The following is a 21,349-nucleotide window of genomic DNA, read 5'->3' on the forward strand; positions in this document are numbered from 1 at the left end:
CATTTCTGGCCCCCTCAGTCTCCGGACAGCCTGAGATACTGAAAGCCATATCGTGGAGGCTCAGTAGGCCAGGGAGGAGTTGAGAATGGCAGATAGCTTGGGGGGTGTGTGTGTGTGTGTGTGTGTGTGTGTGTGTGTGTGTGTGTGTGTGTAAGAGAGAGGGGGGTAGCTTGGGCTCAGTAATGTGGGGGGGGGGGGGGAGGAGGTGGCCCGCTCACGTGACTTCAGGAAGGCGGAGACAGAAGAGCTGGAGAGATGACAGGCAGATCCGGGCAGGAGTGGGGGGGCTCTTTGAATAATTGAGGAGCTGTTCAGCAGCAGCGGCTGCCTCCAGCCTTCCTTTGCCACCAGCGCCCCGCATCACAGTGGGAAAGAGAGCCCGGCTGTAAGTGCGGACTGCCAGCAGCCAGTTCATCGCCGCTAACCCTCAGGTGAGTGAAAGTCCCCCTTCGCCGCAGTCTGTGCCCCTGCGCACCCGCTGCATCCCGGCTGGACTTCCGCAGATGGGATGATGTCTCTGGTTGAATGAATCAGGTAGCCCCAGCCCCCGGGAGGGAGGATGCAGGAACATGGCGAGGAGGTTGAGTGCTGCTCCCTCCACCCCCCGCCCGGGAAGGAGCAAGGAGCTGGGTCGGGGTCTCTCCCAGACTCTGGCCCGGAATGGGGCCCGGACAGCTTCCAGCGTCTGGGGTCGCCGGGCTCCGACTCCCGGGAGCTGCCAGGCGGGGCTGGGGCAGATGCAGCCTCACGGCGGCCAGGGAGAGAGGCAGAGGAGGGAGCCACGAGCAGCGTCCGGGCCGCTCGAGGCTCCACAGACGCCGGGCCCCTCTTTTCCTTCCCGTTTTGGCGCACACCCAGCTCCCGCAGCTCGGTTCTCGGGCTCGGAATGAGCCCACGGAAAAAAAGAGACGCTTTTCCGCCGCAGCCCGAGGGGAGGGCGGGACAACATCTGCCCTTTTACCTGGGCGCAAACTCTTCAAAGGGACTCCGGCGGAGCCCGGTGCCCTGACCAGGCCGGTGCGCTCCGGGGACATCTGTCCCCAGGGAGCGGTGACGCGCCGGGAGGCGAGGAGAACGTGATGGGAGAAATGTGGGGCGAGGGGGGGAGAGGGCAGCCCCGGGAAAGGATTCTCACCGCACTTATTACCCCGTCAGAGCCTCCTCTCTTTCCACATCTCAAAGCACATCAGTTTCCTACGAATCTAGGGGGGCAGAGTAGGGCAGTGTGGCCTCACAGGACTCAGCCCCGAACTCCTCCTCCCCCCTGAACCCTTCCACCCCCACGGGTAGGTATTTTATATTGTGATTGAAGAATAAGATAGAAGTCCCAAAAGACTAGAAGCGAAAGGAAGGTCAAGGAAAAATGGGGGGAAACTGGAACAGCGAGCCTGCTCCTGACACTCCTGACCCCACTACCTGTGCAAAGCTTGGTTTGTGGAGATCTGGAACTGAGAGGTGCAAAGGAACTGGCTCTGGGGAAGGGTTTCTCACCGAACTCTGGAGCCAGTCACCGGCCAGATGGAGAAGAACCACAAAATGATAACCCGCCTCTCCCCCTCCTCCAGCCCCTCCTTTGGCAGGATAGCTCCGGGCAGGAGCCTGGGCCATAGAGCCCACGGCGGGTGTGGGCGCTGTCCGCGGTCCTGAAAGTTCTCCGAGGCGAGGAGCTAACGCCTGCAGAGAAGTGGCGGCTCACCGCTTGCCAGTATTCCCCTCAAACAGAATCTACGTTAGAACCAAATACAAGGGGTCAGGTGGAGTAAACGACTTAGAGAGACGGGTAAAGGTGCCTTTGCTTCCCTCGGGTAGAGGAGCAAGGAGCGGGTGTTTCTCCAGGGTCCAGCTTAGCTAACTTCCGATGGGTATAAGATATGTGGTGCCTCTTCTCTTTCCTCCACTGCGCAGTGAATCTTTCTGTTGGCGGCGTTGGAGAAGCAGTTAGGAGTGCTTTTCTAATAATCATTTCTGTGGCTTGGAGGAACCAGAAAATTGTGAGGTTACCCAAAGGAAGAGGCTGCATTAACGGAGAGACTAGGCTTTGGGCTATGGCTTTTTCTCTGTTCAGTACCCTTCTCTCCCCCAGGGCAGGCTCTTTACACCCTCTAGATAAGATCTCTAAGCATCCCTGCTTGTTTGTTTCTTTGACTAGTGCTTTATATTATGAGTAAGATGGGGAGAGAATTAAGCAAATTTAGAGAGGCAAAATTAAGAGAATATTTACTGAACACGTATTATCTGCTGGGTAATTTATCTCATTTAATCTCCATAAACTGCTAACCATAAATATCCCAGAGATTTAAAACAAAACAAAAACCCTGAAGTTAGGCATATCAAATCCGCCGCTTGGATTAAAATTCAGGTCTGCTTAACTCCAAAGTCCAAATTATTTTCCATGCCTTCATTTTGGCATTTGGCTTTGGATAGCTATTGTTGGGAAATATAGCAAGAGAATGTCAAAGGAGAGAAAGGACTGCTTTCTTTTTCACACACACTACTCTCTTCCAACCTTTTCCTCTTTAATCTGCTCACCCACCCGCTGTCACTCACTCCCACCCTTCCAACTGCTTTTGTGCATGCTGCTCAATAACACTGTTCACACAACTTGAGCTTCAAGATTACAAAAAACAAGTCAGAGGACTAACACAGCAGGCTTGCCTGAAAAGCAGCAGAGCTTCAGGGAGTCTGGAGGACTAGAGCCCACTGGGTTTTCATAGTCAGAGTTTTAGGGCAGGAATAACCTTAAGGTCATCCAGCACTGTAATTTCCCAAGAAGGGGTATTTGGGGACCAGAAGATGGCCATTAGTCTAAGTCATGTGAATATAAGGATTGGAACCTAGTTGACTTGATTCCAGGGCCAGCACCCTTTCCACTACTCTCCTTGTGCCTCAAATACTCTTCCACGATGACTTCCTTGATTATCTTTGACAAGAACATCACCATCAATGAACTATATTCAGTAATATACCACAAATTCAAACATCTAAAATACAAGCAGCCCTCTTAGCTACTTTTTCTTCCTATTCTTTCCCCTCTGGTCTCACTATTCCAGTATTGTCTGACCCAATGTACCTGAGACATCTGACCCACTTTCCTTGTAATAGTTCTACCTATGGCAGCATTTAATACATGGGGATGGCAATCTGGCATTTCTTGCCTTTATGTTGTCCATGTTTCATCTTTTATGATCTATTCCCAATAAAATAACTTTTCCAAAATTAATTACCTAAAGCATCTTCCTATGTTCTCAGAGGGACTTAAAAGATGTCTTTAAAAGATATAGGCAGAAATAAATAATCATTATAAGTGCTAATATCTATCAAATGCTTACTGCATCATAGGCATTATGCTAAGTTCTTTCATAAATCATTTATTGAATCTTCACAATTCTGTCAAGTAGATAATTCCATTGGAGGTGATCCTAGAGTTTTAGTCCACTCTCATATACAGCAGAAACTGATGTCCTATTCATTTATTTTTGCTCCTATTTCAGCCCACAGTAATATCTCACTTTCTTTAATTGAATTTTTGTAGCCTTAGTAATTACATTGGCAAAGAGAAAAATTTTATATTGAATTGGACAGTTCTAGTCTGCTTCAAATATGTAGAGTTTAGAAATTAAAATTCAATTCAAATAACACTATTCTGTTTTTATTCCTTAATAGTTACCACAACATATCCCCCCATTTGTTATCTTTTACTTACTAGTAAAGATTCCCATAAGCCTTTTTAATGCACATACCAACATTCTGCTTCAAAACCCATCGAGAATCAATTAAGGCATAACTCATAACTAAATACATAACTTCTCTTGTACTAGGTTATTTTGCAAGAATGCTGTTGCTGGGATGCTCTGGGCCCTGTGAACCAGAATCTTAAATTATCCAGAGCTACTCTGTTCCATATGGTAATCGCTAGGCACATTAACTAAGAATTCAGTTCCTTAATCACACTAGCCATAGTTTAAGTGCTCAGTAACCATATATGGCCAATGGTTACTTTATTGGACAGTGCAGATATAGAACATTTCCAGCACTGCAGAAAGTTCTATTGAACAATGTTGCTTTAGAAAGTGCGAAAAACATCCTCACAGCAATTGAGAATTTGGAATTGGGAAACAGACTTGGGACTTTGCTTTGAAACTTCTGCCAAAAAAAGAAAAAAAGATACATGTGCCTAGAACATTCCCAGAAGCCCAAAGGTGCTCAAGACAATAAGGCTAGCAAAAAGAGCACATGTCTCACTGAAGGAGCTGGTGACCTCTGGGGTTTGCTTCATATGGATTTTATTTTTTTTTTTTATTTTTAAAAATATATTTTATTGATTTTTTACAGAGAGGAAGGGAGAGGGACAGAGAGTTAGAAAGATTGATGAGAGAAAAACATCAATCAGCTGCCTCCTGCATACCCCCTACTAGGGATGAGCCCACAACCAAGGTTAACGCCCTTTACCAGAAACGAACCTGGGACCCTTCAGTCCACAGGCTGACACTCTATCCACTGAGCCAAACCAGTTAAGGCTATATGGATTTTATTTTACCAACAGAGTAAAATGGTCCATCGATGGGTCTTGTTAGTTTCCTGAATTCCACCTTAGAAATAGCTTGAAAGTTATTATACAGAATGCAAGTTTATATATGTAATCACATACATATGTAACAACATATATATATATGTGTGTATATGTATATGCATCTTGTCTTAGTAAGTATAGTATGATAAATAGGGAAAGAATACAGAGCTTAAAGTTAATAGTATGTGTGCCATTTACTACTTGGTGACATTATAAGACCCTATAGAGCTCAATTTCTTTATTTGTAAAATATTGATGAGAATTACTATACCTATCTCAAAGGCCTACAATGAGACTCAAAGCATAGGTATGTAAAAGTACTTTGTAAGGAGCATGATTGAATCTGTAATGGTTGATAGTTTCATGTAGATGGTATAGTAGAGCATATAACTGTAATAAACAAATAGGGTAGTGTTAACTAAATGCATTTGTGAATGTTTAAATTTCTGGTATAAGTGTACTTTGCTTTTGTTGTCATTTTTTCAGTGAAAAGTGGAATGCCAAAGAAAATACCATTTGCATTGTTGAGATTTCTGGTTGGTTAGGTTCTATGAATTGAAACATTGTTTATGGTTTAGTTCATTTTCCCCTGAACATTTCCTTTAGGATTAAAAACAAAAACAAAAACAACAACAACAACAACAAAAAACACTAGGATGTCTCAGTAGGTCTGAAACAGCTTTTTCCTTGTAACAAATAGTTTTAAGTCGATTATCAATAATTATCCTTTTATAGTAATAGGAGTTTAGAGAAAATATAAAAAGTATTATAGATATTCCTCAGTATGAGTGGGTAAGGGAGATTATTTAAAGGAATATTTTTACTAACTACTAATCGAGATGAGTTTCTACCCATCTCATGAGTATGGCCAAGGGCTCTAGATCCTATCTCTAGTTCCATGAGCTCTGGCAGGTTATTTCCTTTCTTAGAGACCTAGTTGGCCTACCTTTAGCAGAGACATACTCTCAGCCCTGATGCTGCTCAAGCATATCATCTCAGGACTGTGTTGCATATGGAATTATATTACTAAAGGAAAAATTAGTGAGATTGTCAACTCTGTCCTCTAGTGGATCATGTTGGCGTTAGTAATAAACACTTTTGTTGGGAGTCATGGTTTATTTATTTTATGGAACTTGTTTATCTCTTGGAAGGGCCTGGATTTTGGAAAGGGAAAAAATACATCTCAGAGATGAAAATAGTTTAATTTTTACTGTCTTTAGTTTGGGTGATTTCACCGATCTTATATCCAAGGAAATAAAGAGAACTGATAATGTGGCTTTGAAACGATGGTTGTAGCATGCATTCATTTAATCAATAAAATAATTGATTTTATTGGCACAGAAATGTTGTGGTCATGAGGTGTTTAAAACTCCTATAAACTTGGCACATGGGTGCTCAATAAAGATTGGTTGAATTCAGACCATTGTTCCAGGTCAGTTCATGCCATGCAATCATCTAACAAGAAATGAATATTCCCCCTGGGGCATTTTTCTTTAGCAAACAAAACAGGAGATAAACACAGAAAGTCAAATCTAACCCTGACAAATACTCTTAGCCCCTCTGGGAACCTAGGCAGTGATGGTCAAGAAAGGCTGCATCTGAGAATTATATCTTGCTTCCCTGCTCCAGGAAACAAGGGCTGTGTCCGCCCAAGAGTCTTGCATTTGACTGTGATGAGACAACTTCATAAATACAATGAGTGAGTGGAGTTGTATGCTATTTTTCACTTTTACCTTAAAGGGGTACTTATTTCCTGGAGAAAGTATTTGATTGGCCTTCATGATTGTTGCAGGCAATTACTATTTCTAAATTCAGAAGGAACTTAGCTTAGAATGAAAGCACATGTGTTAATTAGAGAAGAGCTAGTGACATCACAGTCTGGCAGGTCACAGAATCTTATCCTTTCCCAGGGATAATTGGGCTTCCCTTTAAGAGTTTTAACTGGTGATTATTAACAAAAATGAAAGAAAAATAGATCATTCTCTTCTAGCAAGTCAATAAGCAAATGCCTGGAATTAACTGATTCTTGTTTGCCAAAGGCAAAATATTCCAACCCAATAAACTGTCCTACAAATGAGCAAGCTGATTTCCATGGCCTGTTCATTTTTTAAATTGCTTTTCTCTTTGTTTTTAATAATCAGCAAGTTAAAACCATTACATCCAGGTGTTTGAACGTTCTAATGACAAAATGGTCTTCATGATTGTAAAGATTTAACTGTTCATTAGGGATTATATTTAAACAATATATTATTGTGCCAATATTTTAACAATCACATAACCCAACTCTCATTTTACAAACAGGAATTGAGACTAAGAGCAATCACTCAAGTTAATATCAGAGGCAGAAGTACGACTTCAGCCTCCTCTCTTGCAATCCACTGCTCTTTGCATCTACCTTTTAACATCACGCATCTTTTTATTAGGCATAAAAACTTTAGTCAACGAATTTAACCTCTTCCACCAAACTTTTACCAGAGCTGCTAAAAGTAGAAAAGTGGATGTTTTTGGATTTCGGATTATTTCCCTTTGCACTCCCAGGTAAACCAACTACTGGTTAAGGATAGTAAACAGGTAAAAATTTCATGGATGTAACTATGAAAAAGATTTAAAACCCCAGAATCCTTGCTGCAAGAATTGGGGCAAGGATTTCACTCCTGTTAGCTTCATCATCTTTACCTCTAAAATAAGAAATTTGGATTAAGTAGTGTTTCAGGTCCTGCAAGCTATAACATTCTATCATTCTATAAATGGGGCCAAGAACTTAAATAATTCATATTCTGCCTCATTCAGCCCAAATAATAAAAAAATAAATCAAGGTTTTTAGTTTTTATGTTATTACTTATTTATTGGAAATTCTGACATTTCTTTCTAGTATTTCACCCAGTAACAATAATGATGATGATTATTAGCTAATACTTATTTACATTTACTATGACCCTATATTGTCGGTAATGTTATTATCCCCATTTTACAGACAATAAACCTGGATACGAAAGTAGGTAAATAATCTGCCCAAATCTATACAGCTAACAAGTTTGTGCTCTTAACCCTCATGCTATACTGTCTCTTTGAAAATCATAAGCTTCTCAGATAACTGGTGTGTGCCATTTATAGACTTAACACATGAGGCCCTTCTCTGAGGAATTTCCATTTTACCTACATGTTCTGGCTAGAAGAGCACTCCTCCACTGAAAAATACTGCTTGGAGTAATGTGCTGTTAATTTCCCAATGGATGTGAACAGAGAGAATTTACTTCTGGTCTTCTCCCCTAGTGAAATCTAGCCATACTCATGTGAGGTCTACAGCAGCTCAGAATCGGTACTGGACTTCCAATAATTTTATTGAGAAGTAAAATATGGGGTCAGAGATCAATGGTTTTCAAACTAGTCCCCAGAAGTTTCTACAAGAAGCCCCCTCCAACTCATTAATCTCTCTGTGCTTTTATTCAGGGTTTCTCAACCACAAACAGGGGCTGTATGACTACCCCTAGGGGGAATTTGTAAATTTGGGGAGCTACTTGTGACTGTCACAGAGACATGGGGTAGGCACTTCTGGCATTTAGTGTAGTGGGCTCAGGTGTGTGCACAAGGAATTGTCCTGCCCAAATCACCATTAGTGCTTCTGATAGATCATCTCTATGGTAACTTCTAGATCTGAAGTGATGTAAAAGACTTTCAGATCTTCAGATATTCTATTGTCTTCCATGGGAAGACAGGTAGAGACAGTTTGATTTTTCTGCTTTTAGGGGGGCTTCAGTGACCTAATAGGGCTACAAGGCAGGAGAAGGTCTGAGGTAGTTGGCTGTGTAAAGCTGGGAAGGTGATATCCAGTGACATCTACTGGATGTCTGTCTGTCAGGAGCATTTGTGACTCCAGGGGTGGTTGGGACTTGATAAGTCAAGGGGTCTGTGGAAATTTTCCCTTGAGGAACAAGCTACTTTATTTCAAATTAGAGGCTCAGTGCAGAAAATTTGTGCACTCAGTGGGTGGAGGATCCCTCAGCCCACCCTGCACCCTCTTGCAGTCCAGGAGCCCTCAGGGATGTCTAAGCTGTCAGTAGAACAGCCTTAATGGTGCCATGGAGGTGGGAGAGACTCCCGCCACCACCACTGCACTCGCCAGCTGTGAGCCCAGCTTCTGGCTGAGCAGCACCCCCCTGTGGGAGTGCACTGACCACCAGGGGGCAGCTCCTGCATTGAGCATCTGCTTCCTGGTGGTCAGTGCGCGTCATAGTGACCTATCGTTCAGTAGTTCAGTCGATTTGCATATTAGCTTTTTACTATATAGGATTATTGTATTATTTATTTGTATTATAATTGCAAACCTACTTTTGCCCACCCCTGTATACACTCAATGCCGTCACTCAGCTGGAGACTATCACAGAAAGCGGTGTGCCCATGAAGAAAGACAGTAGTGTCCATGGCTCCCAACATTTGATATTGGAGCAAAGTTCATCCAAAGTTCACTGTAAGTGCCAGATTATTAGATTCATAATCCCAGAGATCCGATAATTGGATGAATTTAAGTAAGATTGGGTAATTTGATGAATCTAAGTAATTGGATGAATTTAAGTAGTAACTAAGAAAATGAAAAATGACAGCTCTCAAACCATTTCTGCTTCAGGGGCAAGGTGGTTTTCCTGAATTGATCAGCATGGTGCATTTAATTTAGTATACACAAAATTTACAGTGATAGATATTTTTTAGAAAATCAATGAACTCACATTGTCTTCTGAGGAATAATTTTAAGCCAAAAACAGGTGGTGTTTCAGTAAAAATTATATTGAAAAGATAAGTAAGGGAAAGGGGAGATAAATCCAAGAACTGGCGCCTCAGGCAGGACTTCATAGGGTTGTGGTTGTCTCACAGTCTGACCAGGCTTATTAGGTACAGAAACTCTATCCTATCAGTTCTATCAAAAAGTCATGTAGAACCCAACCATGCTGCCCCAATCCTGAGAGGCTGCCAATATAGTCACGTGCAACGGGGGATGCTTGTGAGTGTTGCACAGGTGATTCCCTTCCTGGTATTAGGATAGTGAGAAAACCAAATGAGTCATCAAAGATGACCTGTGAGCACCATCGGGATTAATGCAGTTCGGCAGTTTCATGAACTGTGCCATCCAGTCTGCAATAGAGACTAGAGAATTCTCCCAAATTCTACCCAAGAGCTCCTGTCAGGTTACTGGGATAGCTGAGCCCTTCAAATAGAGTGTTTTATTTATTTCCCCTTACTCTGGTGTTGGAGAAACTTTGGCAAATTCTTTTGTCAGATTCTGGAAACTTTATTTAATCTATGCAGTTTGTATCTACTGTTAGGATATTATTTTAGACATGTTATTATTTTTTAGCTCATGGCCTATCTCGTGTTTGTTACATGCTAGCCTCCTTTAGGGAGTTCTGGTAGATGCCCCAGTTTAACCACTTATCATGAATAAACCACTCTAGTGGTTGGATTCATTTCTGCAAGGGGCAAATCTCTTGGAATTTGTGCTGATTCTGTTTATTTCATCTTAGAGGGTACCATGATCTGACTTTGTTCTAAGAGACTGGGGTCTAGTTTACCCTTGTCAGAAGTCTCCGAGTGTGGACACTGACATTTGAAACTAACCATTAGTCACTCTCAATACAGAAAACATGCATGGAGTGACTATGACTCATCCACAAAATGTCAAAGGAACCAAAGTCTTCCCATCCACAATTTAAAAGGTTTTTCTAAAAACTGGACAACATCATTGCTCTGAAAGAGGCCAAATAACCATCTGACTATTTTTATTTTTCCCTTGAGCTGACAGTTTATCCTGATTCCAGGCAGGCACAAACTTCACAGACAGCTTGGGATTCATTTTAAGTTCTTTCCTAGTCTCACAGACTTTGACACACTTTCTATTCCAGCATCAGAACACAGAGGAAGAAAATATCTGAATGAGTATAGGCTGTCTTGCCAGAAATAAATTCCTAATTCAGACAACTAAAATATGCCACTATAGAACTTAACTGTCAAAATAGAAACAAGACTTCCCTGTTTCAATACTATATCAGTGACTAGCCTGTGTTCTTCCTTCCTGCCCCAAGTCCATTACAAACTACAGTTATAAATAAACACTATGGTGCCATCACAGTACATTAAGAATCTGAGAACTGTCAATTGAGCATTATGATGTTATCTCTTTACATATGTGATTCCAATATGACAAGCTGGTGCGCTTCTTAAATTTTTTTATTAATTGATTTTAGAAAGAGAGAGAGAGGGAGAGACAAAGAGAAAGAAACATAAATTTGTTGTTCCCCTTATTTAGGCCTTCATTGGTTGCTTCTTTTTTAAAAAAATTTTTTTTATTGATTTCAGAGAGGAAGGGAGAGGGAGAGAGAGATAGAAACATCAATGATGAGAGATAATCATTGATTGGCTGCCTCATGCATGCCCCACACTGGGGTTTGAGCCCACATCATGCCCTGACAGGGAATCGAACCATGACCTCCTGGTTCATAGGTCAACGCTCAACCACTGAGGAATGCTGGTAGGGCTATTGGTTGCTTCTTGTATGTGCCCACAGCTTGTCATTTCAGGACAAATCTCTAACCAACTGAGCTATCCAGCCAGGGTGTGACTGTTCTTCTTAAAGTCAAGGATAACTACATCATAATACTTGTGGTAATAGTAACAACAGCTCACATTTACTCATTTAATTCTATGAAGTAGGTATTATAATCTCAATACTACATATAAGGATTTTTTAATTTAAATGATCCAAGATCTCATAGCTAGAGACGGTATGGTCAAGATTCAAATGCTGTGCCAACATCAAAGTCTGCCCATCCACAATTTAAAATTTTTTACTGAAAGAGACCAATCCTAATGTGTCTTATATGAGTGCATGAATAAGAATGACTTTGCAGCTTTACCTTCATGGCCTTATTGGAGGACTAGACCCAGAGGTCCAAAGACTGAATGTGGGACGCTGGGCAAGTCATACCTTTTCTAGGCCTCCATCACTCCATCTAAGAAAGAAAAAAAGAGTGGCTCTTTTTTAAAAAAATGTTTAGTTATTCATTCAACAAATATGCTAAAAACTAAAGTTACAATGGGGAAAAAACATACTAAACATTATTAATAAAAAGAGGAACCACAGTTCAGGATATTGTTGCTAAAATAAAAACAATACTACAGTTTGTGGAGGGTTCCATTCAAGGTTGGTTGTTTTGGTTTTCTTTTTTTAAAATATGTTTATTGATTTCCGAGAGGAAGGGGGAGGACGAGAGAGATAGAAACATCAATGATGAGATAATCATTGATCGACTGCATCCTGCACGCCCCACACTGGGGACCAAGCCCTCAACCATGGCATGTACCCTGGCCAGGAATCAAATCGTAATTTGACTTCTTCACTTTATTTTTCCTCCCTTTATTTCTTGTTTGTGGTTTTTTTGCATTACTTTCCTGATGCTGTATTTTTCCCCATTTCCGTTCATAGGTCCAAGCTCAACCACTGAGCCAAATCAGCTGGGCTGATTTGCTTTTCTTAATTAGTGAAATGATTTGAATTCTTCTCATATAACTGTCAAATAAACAAAATTACAGGCCCAATGGGCCAATGTAATACAAATTACTACTTACAAAAACAATGGCCTATATCTTTAAGGTTCCAGTGAAAGGATTGTTAGGCAAATTTGCCCTAAACTGTCACTAATACACACTGTATCTCTAGACTTAAAATAAATTAATATTCTAGAACATTTAGTATTTTCATTTACCTACAGGAACTCATTTCTTTCTGCAAAGGCTAAGATTGTGTGATTAACCCAAAGCCAGAACATAGTTCAGGAAGACTAAAAAGCTATAATGGGAGAACTGATGGCCTGATGGCCAAAGGGATATTTATTAAGCAAAACAGAATGGGGATTTGAAAGTAATTTGAAAGGTCATTTTGTTCCGTTTAAGAGCATTCTAAAGTTTAATTTTGCTGATTAACTAGAGCATATTAAGAAAAATGTTGAATGAGAGTAAAAACAAAAAAAATAAGTCAACAAACAAAGGAGGGGGAGGAAATTGCATTATTTTTAATGTACTTCCCCTTAAAGGGGAAAATTGAGGTGGGAGATGCCGCAGAAGCATTTGCTGGGCAGTGAGAAGAAGCGAGATAGACTTCTTTCCTACTAATCAAAGTTTTTACCAGTGACCCTGGGTTGAGAATAAGAGGCATCTCACCCATAAATAAACAATTGGCTCTTTCTCAGCTCTGAATCATTCAATTTGGCCCCAATTTTCAGACATTACTTACAAGAGGCGTCATCACGAAGCCATTAATTAATGATCCCAACTTTACCAAGCCTAGAGGTCTAATTTATAGTCAGGAAACTATTTGGAATTTTAAGGTGATTTTCTCCTTTTAAGACAAGAGACATCAAGCCTTTCCTAGCATAAACCAAGACCAAAACAAATAAACAAAAATCCTACGGAAAATCACTGTCATTAGAAAATGAAGTAAATTCTCCAGCCTAATCTCAAAGTCAGCTTGTAGGCAGGGCTAATTTCTAATCAAAAAGTAGAAAAATATCCTTGCCAATGGAATGTTTAAGGTGTAACTTAAGGGTGTGACTGCGTCACATCACTCAGGGTGGTCCATTCTAACTTTGCTTTAATGTTAAAGCAAAGATCTCAGAGTTGGCTTTTTGGTCTCCTTAATGAACTCTATGTTGATCTTTACCTGAATTTGTTTGGGGCTCAGCTGCTTGGAGTTTTTTAGAGAAATGTTTCATTACTAGCTCAATGGCTATAAGATGAGTGAAACTCACCTCTTTTTGAACTTGGGTGCAGAGCTAAGGAAATTAGGCTTTAAGCCATAGGTAGTAGGAGCCACGGAAGGTTTCAGTGCCACGGAGTTGTGACCACAAGAGTTGAGGAAGGTTTGACAACAGTGAGAGGGATAGATGAGGGAGACAGAGGGTTGAAATTAAAAAGTCAAGATAGGACATTAAACTGGGGAAAATGTACCCTGAAAAAGTGTTTCATTTCTGTAGAATCAGGGGCCCTTTTTACTATTTCTAGGCTGATTTTGAACCATGTCACCCACATTTTGTTTAAGATGAGACAAATCTAAAGACTGGGCTGGGGAGAGAGTAGGGGGAGAGATTGTCCCTCTCTCCTTGGCGGGAGCCACTCTCCACTTGTTGATGAGGACCGAAATGCAGACAGGGTAAAACCAGGTGAGCTTTGAATGCCTGGAACCAGAACAATGCAAGGAAACGCCCTGGGGAAATGAAGCTGGGATGGTGGACTCAGGTCGGTTCCTCCCCAGCTGTGTCCCTCAGCTTTGCTTTTCTGAACCTGAGATGCCTCATCTGTAAGATGATTGCCATGGATCTTTCCAGCTTGAAAATGTATAACCTCAGCAGCATATTATTAATTTAAAGATGCATTTCATGGATCATGTTCAATTCAATTCAATTTCAGGGACCATTAAACAAAATGCCAGAGCTCCTAAAGGCTTGATTTCCTCACTTTATTTTTCCTCCCTCCTTTTCTTAGTGTGTTTTTTCCATTACTTTTCTGATGCTGTATTTTCCCCCACCTCTGTTTTTTTCATTTCTAGTGGGAAGGGGCTGTTTCAATAGGACAAGAAGTCAAGGTTATCTATCTATCGACAGGACAGAGCCTACCCAGCCAGCTCTTTCCCACACCATTTTGCTGGTGACCCTTAGCCCTGAACCAGGAAGAAGAGGAAGGTGAACTCAGCCTCCCTTCTGATTCCTTGTTTTATCACTGTGGGTTTTTTTCTGCCAAGCAGCAGGCTCCCAAATATTCTAAGCAGCTCTTTCCCTTACTGCCTGTAGGCCAAGCTCTTTCCCTTACTGCCTGTAGGTCACCACTGTTGTCATCCCCTTTCCTAGGAAAAGTAACAAAGAGGGAGGTGATTTGCATAAGTCTTGCTGTAGCTTAGCTTGACAATAACCACTGTGCACATGACACATACATGCGTAGCCCCAGACTCCTATCTGCAACTGCCTGCCCAAGTCCAACAGGTCAGCAGAGTCATGAAGCCTCACCGCCAAAGAAAAGACCAGATCTTGAATTAGTCACTTATCTTCTGGTCCCTTGAGCTATACTGTTGCATTTGAGAACCATCAGCTCCCTCCCTTGCTCATCGAAGCTGATGCTGGGTTTCAAGTAGGGTCTCCCCTACTTTGCTATCCTACCCCACCCCCACCCCAGGCCAAGACTTTCAACACATTTCTTGGCTATTTTACTTCCTATGCCAGTCTGGTTAATAGTTCAAGGTCAACTGTCTCAAAAGAGTGAGAACTAGGCTGGTATAGGAAGTGAGAATCCATTTCTTCTGGTCCCCAGAGCTTAAGGAGACTAGAGGTTTTCTCCTAACAATTCAGAATTCTACAACAAGAACCAGATTATTAGGTGACTAGAAATGCTTAAAAAATAATAAAACAATTACTAAGAGAGGCCTATGTGGAACATGAACTACATAGAGCCCCAAGCTGGAAACATGACAGAAGACTTAGTTACCAAATAAGGGCTATAGCAAGTGCAAGTTACTCTTAAAATCAGAGGTAGCAGTTGGTCCAACCCACCTTCTAGAGTAATGACAATAATATCTATATTTTAATTTGATATTAACATGAACTAGCACAATAATCCTACAAGGTGGGCATTATTATGCCCATTTTTTCGATAAGAAAACTGAGACTCAGGAAAACTGTAAACTTGTAACAGGTGGGGCAGTGGCTCTAACATGAATATGTCTGACTTCAGAGACTATGGCCTGTTTCTTCTGCAAAAGGATAAACTGTTAAAACTTAAACTTAATAAAATAAAATCAAAGCCAATGAACCCCAGCAGACCTCCTGGGTCCTGGGACTATGGCCTCAAACTAGCAGTGTGACCCTCGGTACATCTTTTGGCTTTCCTTTTCCTTTTGCATGAAATGAGAGTGTCGGGTCCAATTATTTCTTCCAGTTTCAGCACCTGGGAGTGTACTTTCTAGTCCCTGCATGTCTCCTTCACAGGGTCCAGGAGCTAAAATCTTAGCACAATAGACCTCTAACAACAGGAAGTGCCACTTCAGAGGCTCTTGAAATGACTCAGAAAATAATTCTGTTCTCCAGAAGAACCTATAATTTATATGACTGCGATTACCCACTAGTCAGGCTGGCTTAGGTAACCTTCACCACTGTTTATTCCACCAGCATTCCACTCCCTTACGACACTGGAGAGAAGAACTGAACTCAATATTTTGTCACCCACATGTTCAAATGGGTAGTGAAATGGGGAGAAAAGATGAATATTACACACCCACACATACCTCTTATGTGAAAATGTTACAAGGATCTTAATAGGAGACAGAGCTGGAAATACTTACTGGCAAGGATTCTTTATTTAATTAAAAAATCACCAGGATTTCTAAATAGTGGGTGTTTACAGCCTATCAGAGATTGAAGTTGATAGAGAGATAGATACTAAATCCAGTGCTGACTGAATGCAGACCAAAACCAAAGGGGGGACATGCATTATTTAATGTGAAAATATGATATTCTGTTTGCGAAAGTTTGCTTTACACACAACCTTTAGGAACAAGTGTCTGTTGAAGTGATGTGAGTTTATCGTTTTGTGTGGCCGGAGGCGCATTGGTATGAATCAATACAGAGGGCCTGGGTACAGGCTGGTGAGGGAGGAAAAAGGGAAGTGGAGCAAGATGTGAGTGAGCCCCATTGCTGTTTGGAAAGGCATCATGGTGGTAAATATTGTATTTACTTAAAAAAAAAAAAAAAAACCTGGAAGGATTTTGCTAGAAGAGAGGATGACATTTGATGGACTTTTTTTTTTTAGTTAAACATCTAAAAATGAAGCTTTGTCTAAGCCATCTGGGATATCAATCAGCATGTGAACCATTAAAGGGAATTTGACAAACTAAAACAATATTTCTTGTAGCAAGGTTGGCAACCAGACAATGCCAAAATAAGAAACATCTCCCAGAAGGAATCGGGAAATTTTATTACTGCTTCTGTGGCTTACTATGTCCTTACTCACTAATAACAACACATTATCAGCAATACGCCACAGATAGCCTTTTAAAATCTATACCACTTTGCCACATGTCACCCAGTATTTAATCCTCATCACAACACTGTAGGGTGAGCAGAGCAGATACACTATCCTTGTTTTGTAGACAAACTGAGTTTGAGGAAGGTAGAATGTTTTGTCTAAAGACACGCAATCTTTCTACAACAGATTTGTCTAAAACCCTGGACTTCTGATTCCTAGTCCAGTGATTTCACCATAGTATCACAATAGGATCTGAAGCTTGCAGTCTCCCCAACTTTACCGGTTCAAGTGGAAAGCAGTTTGTATATTTTGTATGAAGATACACACATGGCAATTGCCCACACTGGGGAGTTTGTGGATGCAAGAAGCTTGCTAGGTTCTGTATTAACCCCCAAAAGACCAAAACATCGGCTATGTCCCTAAGGAGCTGACCGTTGTGTGGCCTAAACTGTGAAAGGACTTAGGGTCACAAGCTGTATTTTCAGAAGTAGCATTAGCACCAATTAAGTCTTGGAGAATTAAGAGCTAAAAGCATCAGAAGAAGCACGTTCTTGCAGGAGAGAGTGAGGGGAAAAAGGGTTATAAGACCCAGGAAAGGGTACTAATTTTAAGGACTTGGATTTGAAGGTCCATGCAGGAGGGACAGTGGATATAGGCCCAGGGAAAGAGGGGAGTTGGAACTGAGACCCTCTAGTTAGATCCAGGACCCTCAAAGGACCCCACTCTCAGTGAAATGAGGGACTATAAGAATCCTACCCATTGACCACTGATCATCATGGACAAGAAAGCCTTGCATAAGAAAGCAAAACCTCAAGCCTTTCTATGAAAGGGTTTGGAGTCCAGAGTCATACTACTCACATGGTATAAAAATCCCAACCCTGAGGATTTAACATAAAAATTGAGCCATAGATACCTATGAGTCATCTGATTTAAAAAAAAATGCAAAACAACTCTAAAAGGATACTTCCACAATCCAGGCCAGATGGGATATTCAAAAGAAGACAAATTCCACTGATTAGCTCTCAATCAAAAAATTGTAAAACATATAAGGATATATTCCCCATGATTCAGAATGAGTAAACACAAAGAACTGGAGGTTAGCATCCAAAACCTGAGATAACCAAAAAATCTGAAGGAGACTGGAAATAGGTAAATTTAAAGTAATTAAAGAGCTAAAAGAAGGGGGGGGGGGGAGATCACACAAAAAGGATGTCATGAGGAAAAAAAATAAACTGGTTTGAAAAAGAACCAATTGAATATTTAGAAATGAAAAATTATGGTCATTGAAATTTAAAGCTTAAGCAGGAGATTACACATAGCTAGAGAGAGAATCAATGAACTAAAAGATAGATTTAAGGCACTTGTACAGGATGCAGTAGAGAAAGATACAAGAGATATAAATATGAAAACACCATTGAGAGAATAAATGAGAAGGCCACGCATTTTCAAATAGACATATCAGGAAGAGAGATCAGAGAAAATGTGTAGGCAACAAAGTTTGAAATTACAATTTCTGTGAAATTTCAAGAATTTCGTAAGTATATGAATTTTCTGGTGTATGTATAATCACCCGTTCTCAGAGGGATAAATAAAAATAAAATCATATCTGGACAAATGTAATAAACTTCAGAATCCCAAAGACAGGAGGAAAAAAATCTTAAATGTACACAGTAAATATAAAAAAAAAAAAACCTAGAAAGGAATGACAGTTGAATCTCAGCACACTTCCCAAAAGCAATAGCAGAGACCAGGAGACAACAGAATAGTATGTTCAAAATGATGAGGGAGCCCTGGCTGGTTTGGCTCAGTGGATAGAGTGTCAGCCTGCGGACTGAAGGGTCCCAGGTTCGATTCCGGTCAAGGGCATGTACCTTGGTTCCAGGCAAATCCCCGGTTGCGGATGTGCAGAAGGCAGCTGGTCGATGTTTCTAACTCTCTATCCCTCTCCCTTCCCCTCTGTAAAAAATCAGTGAAATATATTTTAAAAAAATGATGAGGGAAATGAATGTCAATTAGTGTACTATACACTCTAAGAGTAAGGCTGAGATAAAGACATTTTTTAACAAATACTGAGTTAATCACTAAGAGGCCTTTAATGAAAGAACAATTAAAGAATATTCTTATAGAAGAAGGATATTGAACCCAGAAGAATCGTGAACAAATAAAGAAATTTGGAAACGTGTGTGCAAACAAGTTTCTACTTGCCAGAAACAAACAAACAAATAATTAGGATAATGATCATGGCAGTCGGGACTTAAAAATGCGGTGGGAATAAAATAGTAGGCAACAATAATGTTGAAGAGTGAGGGAAATTGCTAAGAGCAAAAGAAGTTAAAGGTACTTGTTTCATGCAGAAAGTAGCCAAAGATATTGACTAGCTTTATATTTTAAGTCAACAGTTAAGGGTAACTAACAAAAAGAATAGATTGTATGACAACCACATGAGTAGAAAGAAAAGTTTATTCAGTACTATAGAAAAATAGGAAGCAAAGAAAAAAACATGGGAAATACACAACACAAAATAATATAATGGAAAGAAGTCTAAATATTCCAGTAATGCAATTTTAATGTATAGGCTAAAATAAAAGATTAATTGAATACAATGTTTCATTGGATATTAAAAACATTGTCTAACTATGTTCAGGATTTTCTCCTGTTATTATGAAGAAAATCACAGCCCCACAGCCCCGCAGCCCTGCAGCCCCGCCTGGCACCCTGCCTTGGCCTGGCGCCACCTGCTCACCTGCTCCACCATCCCGCTGCGGTCCCGCTCTCATCAGGGCCCATTGGGGCCAGCAGCACCTCCACTGCAGCCCGCTATGTTCCACACTGCTCCCTGGTGGTCAGCGTACGTCATAGCGAGCGGTTGAACTCCTGGTCGAACTCCCTAATTTGCATATTAGGCTTTTATTATATAGGATGGCTAACTTAAAGCTTTATCCCATCTAAATTACCTCTTGAAACAAACTTTACATTAGCTGTCAGGGGTGGAGAAAAACAGCACTGGAGGTCTACAATTGCCATATAATTTTAGCATCTTCATTCAGGTTCTTTAAGCCAATCTTCATCAGAAAGAAAAATCCCTTTTTAATTGTAGGATTCTGCCAGCAAAGTAAATGCAATAGTTTCAAGTCTCTTTGATGCCATAGCAAAATAAACTTAGAAATTTTTTTAAAAAAGAAAAGAAAACCCACAAACCTGGAGAAGATATATTCAATGCATACAACTGATGAAAGATTAGTATACATCATGTGTATTTTCAAATTTCTACAAACGTATAAGAAACAAACAAACAACAGTAGAAAACGTGCAGTGGTGAGGAACAAGGAATTCACAGAAAAAGGAAACCCGTATGGTCAAATAACACATGAAAAGACCTACTCAGCTAAATGAATAATCAGATACAAATTAAACCCACTGAGGCAAGTTCAAACCTATCATATAAGCAACAGTTTTGAAGTCTGTTCGTGAGGATGTGCAGAAACAAGAAGTCTTACACGTGGCTAGTTGAAGTATACACTTCTCCAACCACTTTAGAGAGCAATTTTGGCAACATCTAGTAAAGTTTAGCAATATCTAGTAAAGTTTGCCATATCTAGTAAAGTTTGGCAATATCTAGAAGTTGCTAAGACCCCAACAACTCCAACCACACACATGTAAGGAGACATATAGTATACAGCAAGGATAGTCACTGTGGCATTGTTTGTATTCATTGTGAAAGAGAAACAACCAAACTGCCAGAAATAGGCCAATGGATGAATGAATTAGTATTTTCAGACACTAATATACCAGAGTTAAAATAGAATATCTAGTTCTAGAAACAGATAAATCTCAAAAGAAAAATTTGAGTGAAAAGGTTGGTAATACATTTAAACATTTTAAACACATATCAAACAATAATCTATGTGGCTTCAACTTCTGTGATGAAAAAAAGAAATGTTTTAAACATCTATGGGAATGATGCATACCATCTCCAGGACAGTGATTACCTCTATAGAATGTCAAAAATTCCCAAAGAGGTGCGGAAAGGAGAAATTTTATTCAGGTGAACAGTTTGCAAACCGTGGAGACACAGCCTCTGGTAGAAAACCAAAAGTGCCTTCCACTGAGACAAGGGGGAGGCCATCTTTCATAAAGTTTTTTCCCAGTTTCCCAAATTTGGTCCATTTTATACAAATGACGTTTTCAAAACATACATTTCTGATTGGTCTGAATTGTGCAGTTCTGATTGTTTGGTATCATGTGCTCTGATTGGTTGGTAAAAAGGCAAATGAGGATGTAATGGTGCCATTCTGATTGGATGGGCCAGGTCTCAGTCCATTGATCACAAAAGGAGACCAGGAACTTCCTTACAATGGTTGACTCAAGCAGAAGGAGCAGTATAGGAGTTTGAAAGCTTAGTTTATGGCTTTTTCCAAAATGCAAAGTGCATGGGACACTTGTCAGCCATAGACTCTCGTTATGAATTTGGGCCCTTTTAGTCACAATGAATCCCTTTAGAGAGGAGAGTGGAGAGCCTTAGCTATTAACTGGTATCTTTATTTCTTTTCAGAGAGAACGAAAGCAAACATGTTAAATAGAAGTGGCTATAATATCTCTTTCTATATTTTTGCCTATTCCAAAATCTTTCATAATTTAACTTTTTTAATATTTGCTTTTAGAGAAGCGGCATTGTGCCTGGCCCCATATCAGAGCAGCAAGATGGCCTTGGTAAGGTCAGGG

The 21,349-nt window shown here is 40.5% G+C and overlaps 1 protein-coding gene across 1 annotated transcript in view; it reads left to right on the forward strand.

Moving 5' to 3' along the window:
- The first annotated feature begins 299 nt into the window (after positions 1-299).
- The window catches only part of SLC7A14 (solute carrier family 7 member 14), a 101,280-nt gene continuing 80,230 nt past the window's right edge, over positions 300-21,349 (forward strand). Inside the window, exon 1 of the mRNA XM_036347130.1 lies at positions 300-431. The gene's annotated coding sequence lies outside the window, so the exon portion shown is untranslated. The remainder of the gene's footprint in view (positions 432-21,349) is intronic.

Source organism: Myotis myotis, unplaced genomic scaffold, assembly GCF_014108235.1.
Source record: "Myotis myotis isolate mMyoMyo1 unplaced genomic scaffold, mMyoMyo1.p scaffold_m19_p_2, whole genome shotgun sequence".
Lineage (NCBI taxonomy): Eukaryota > Metazoa > Chordata > Mammalia > Chiroptera > Vespertilionidae > Myotis > Myotis myotis.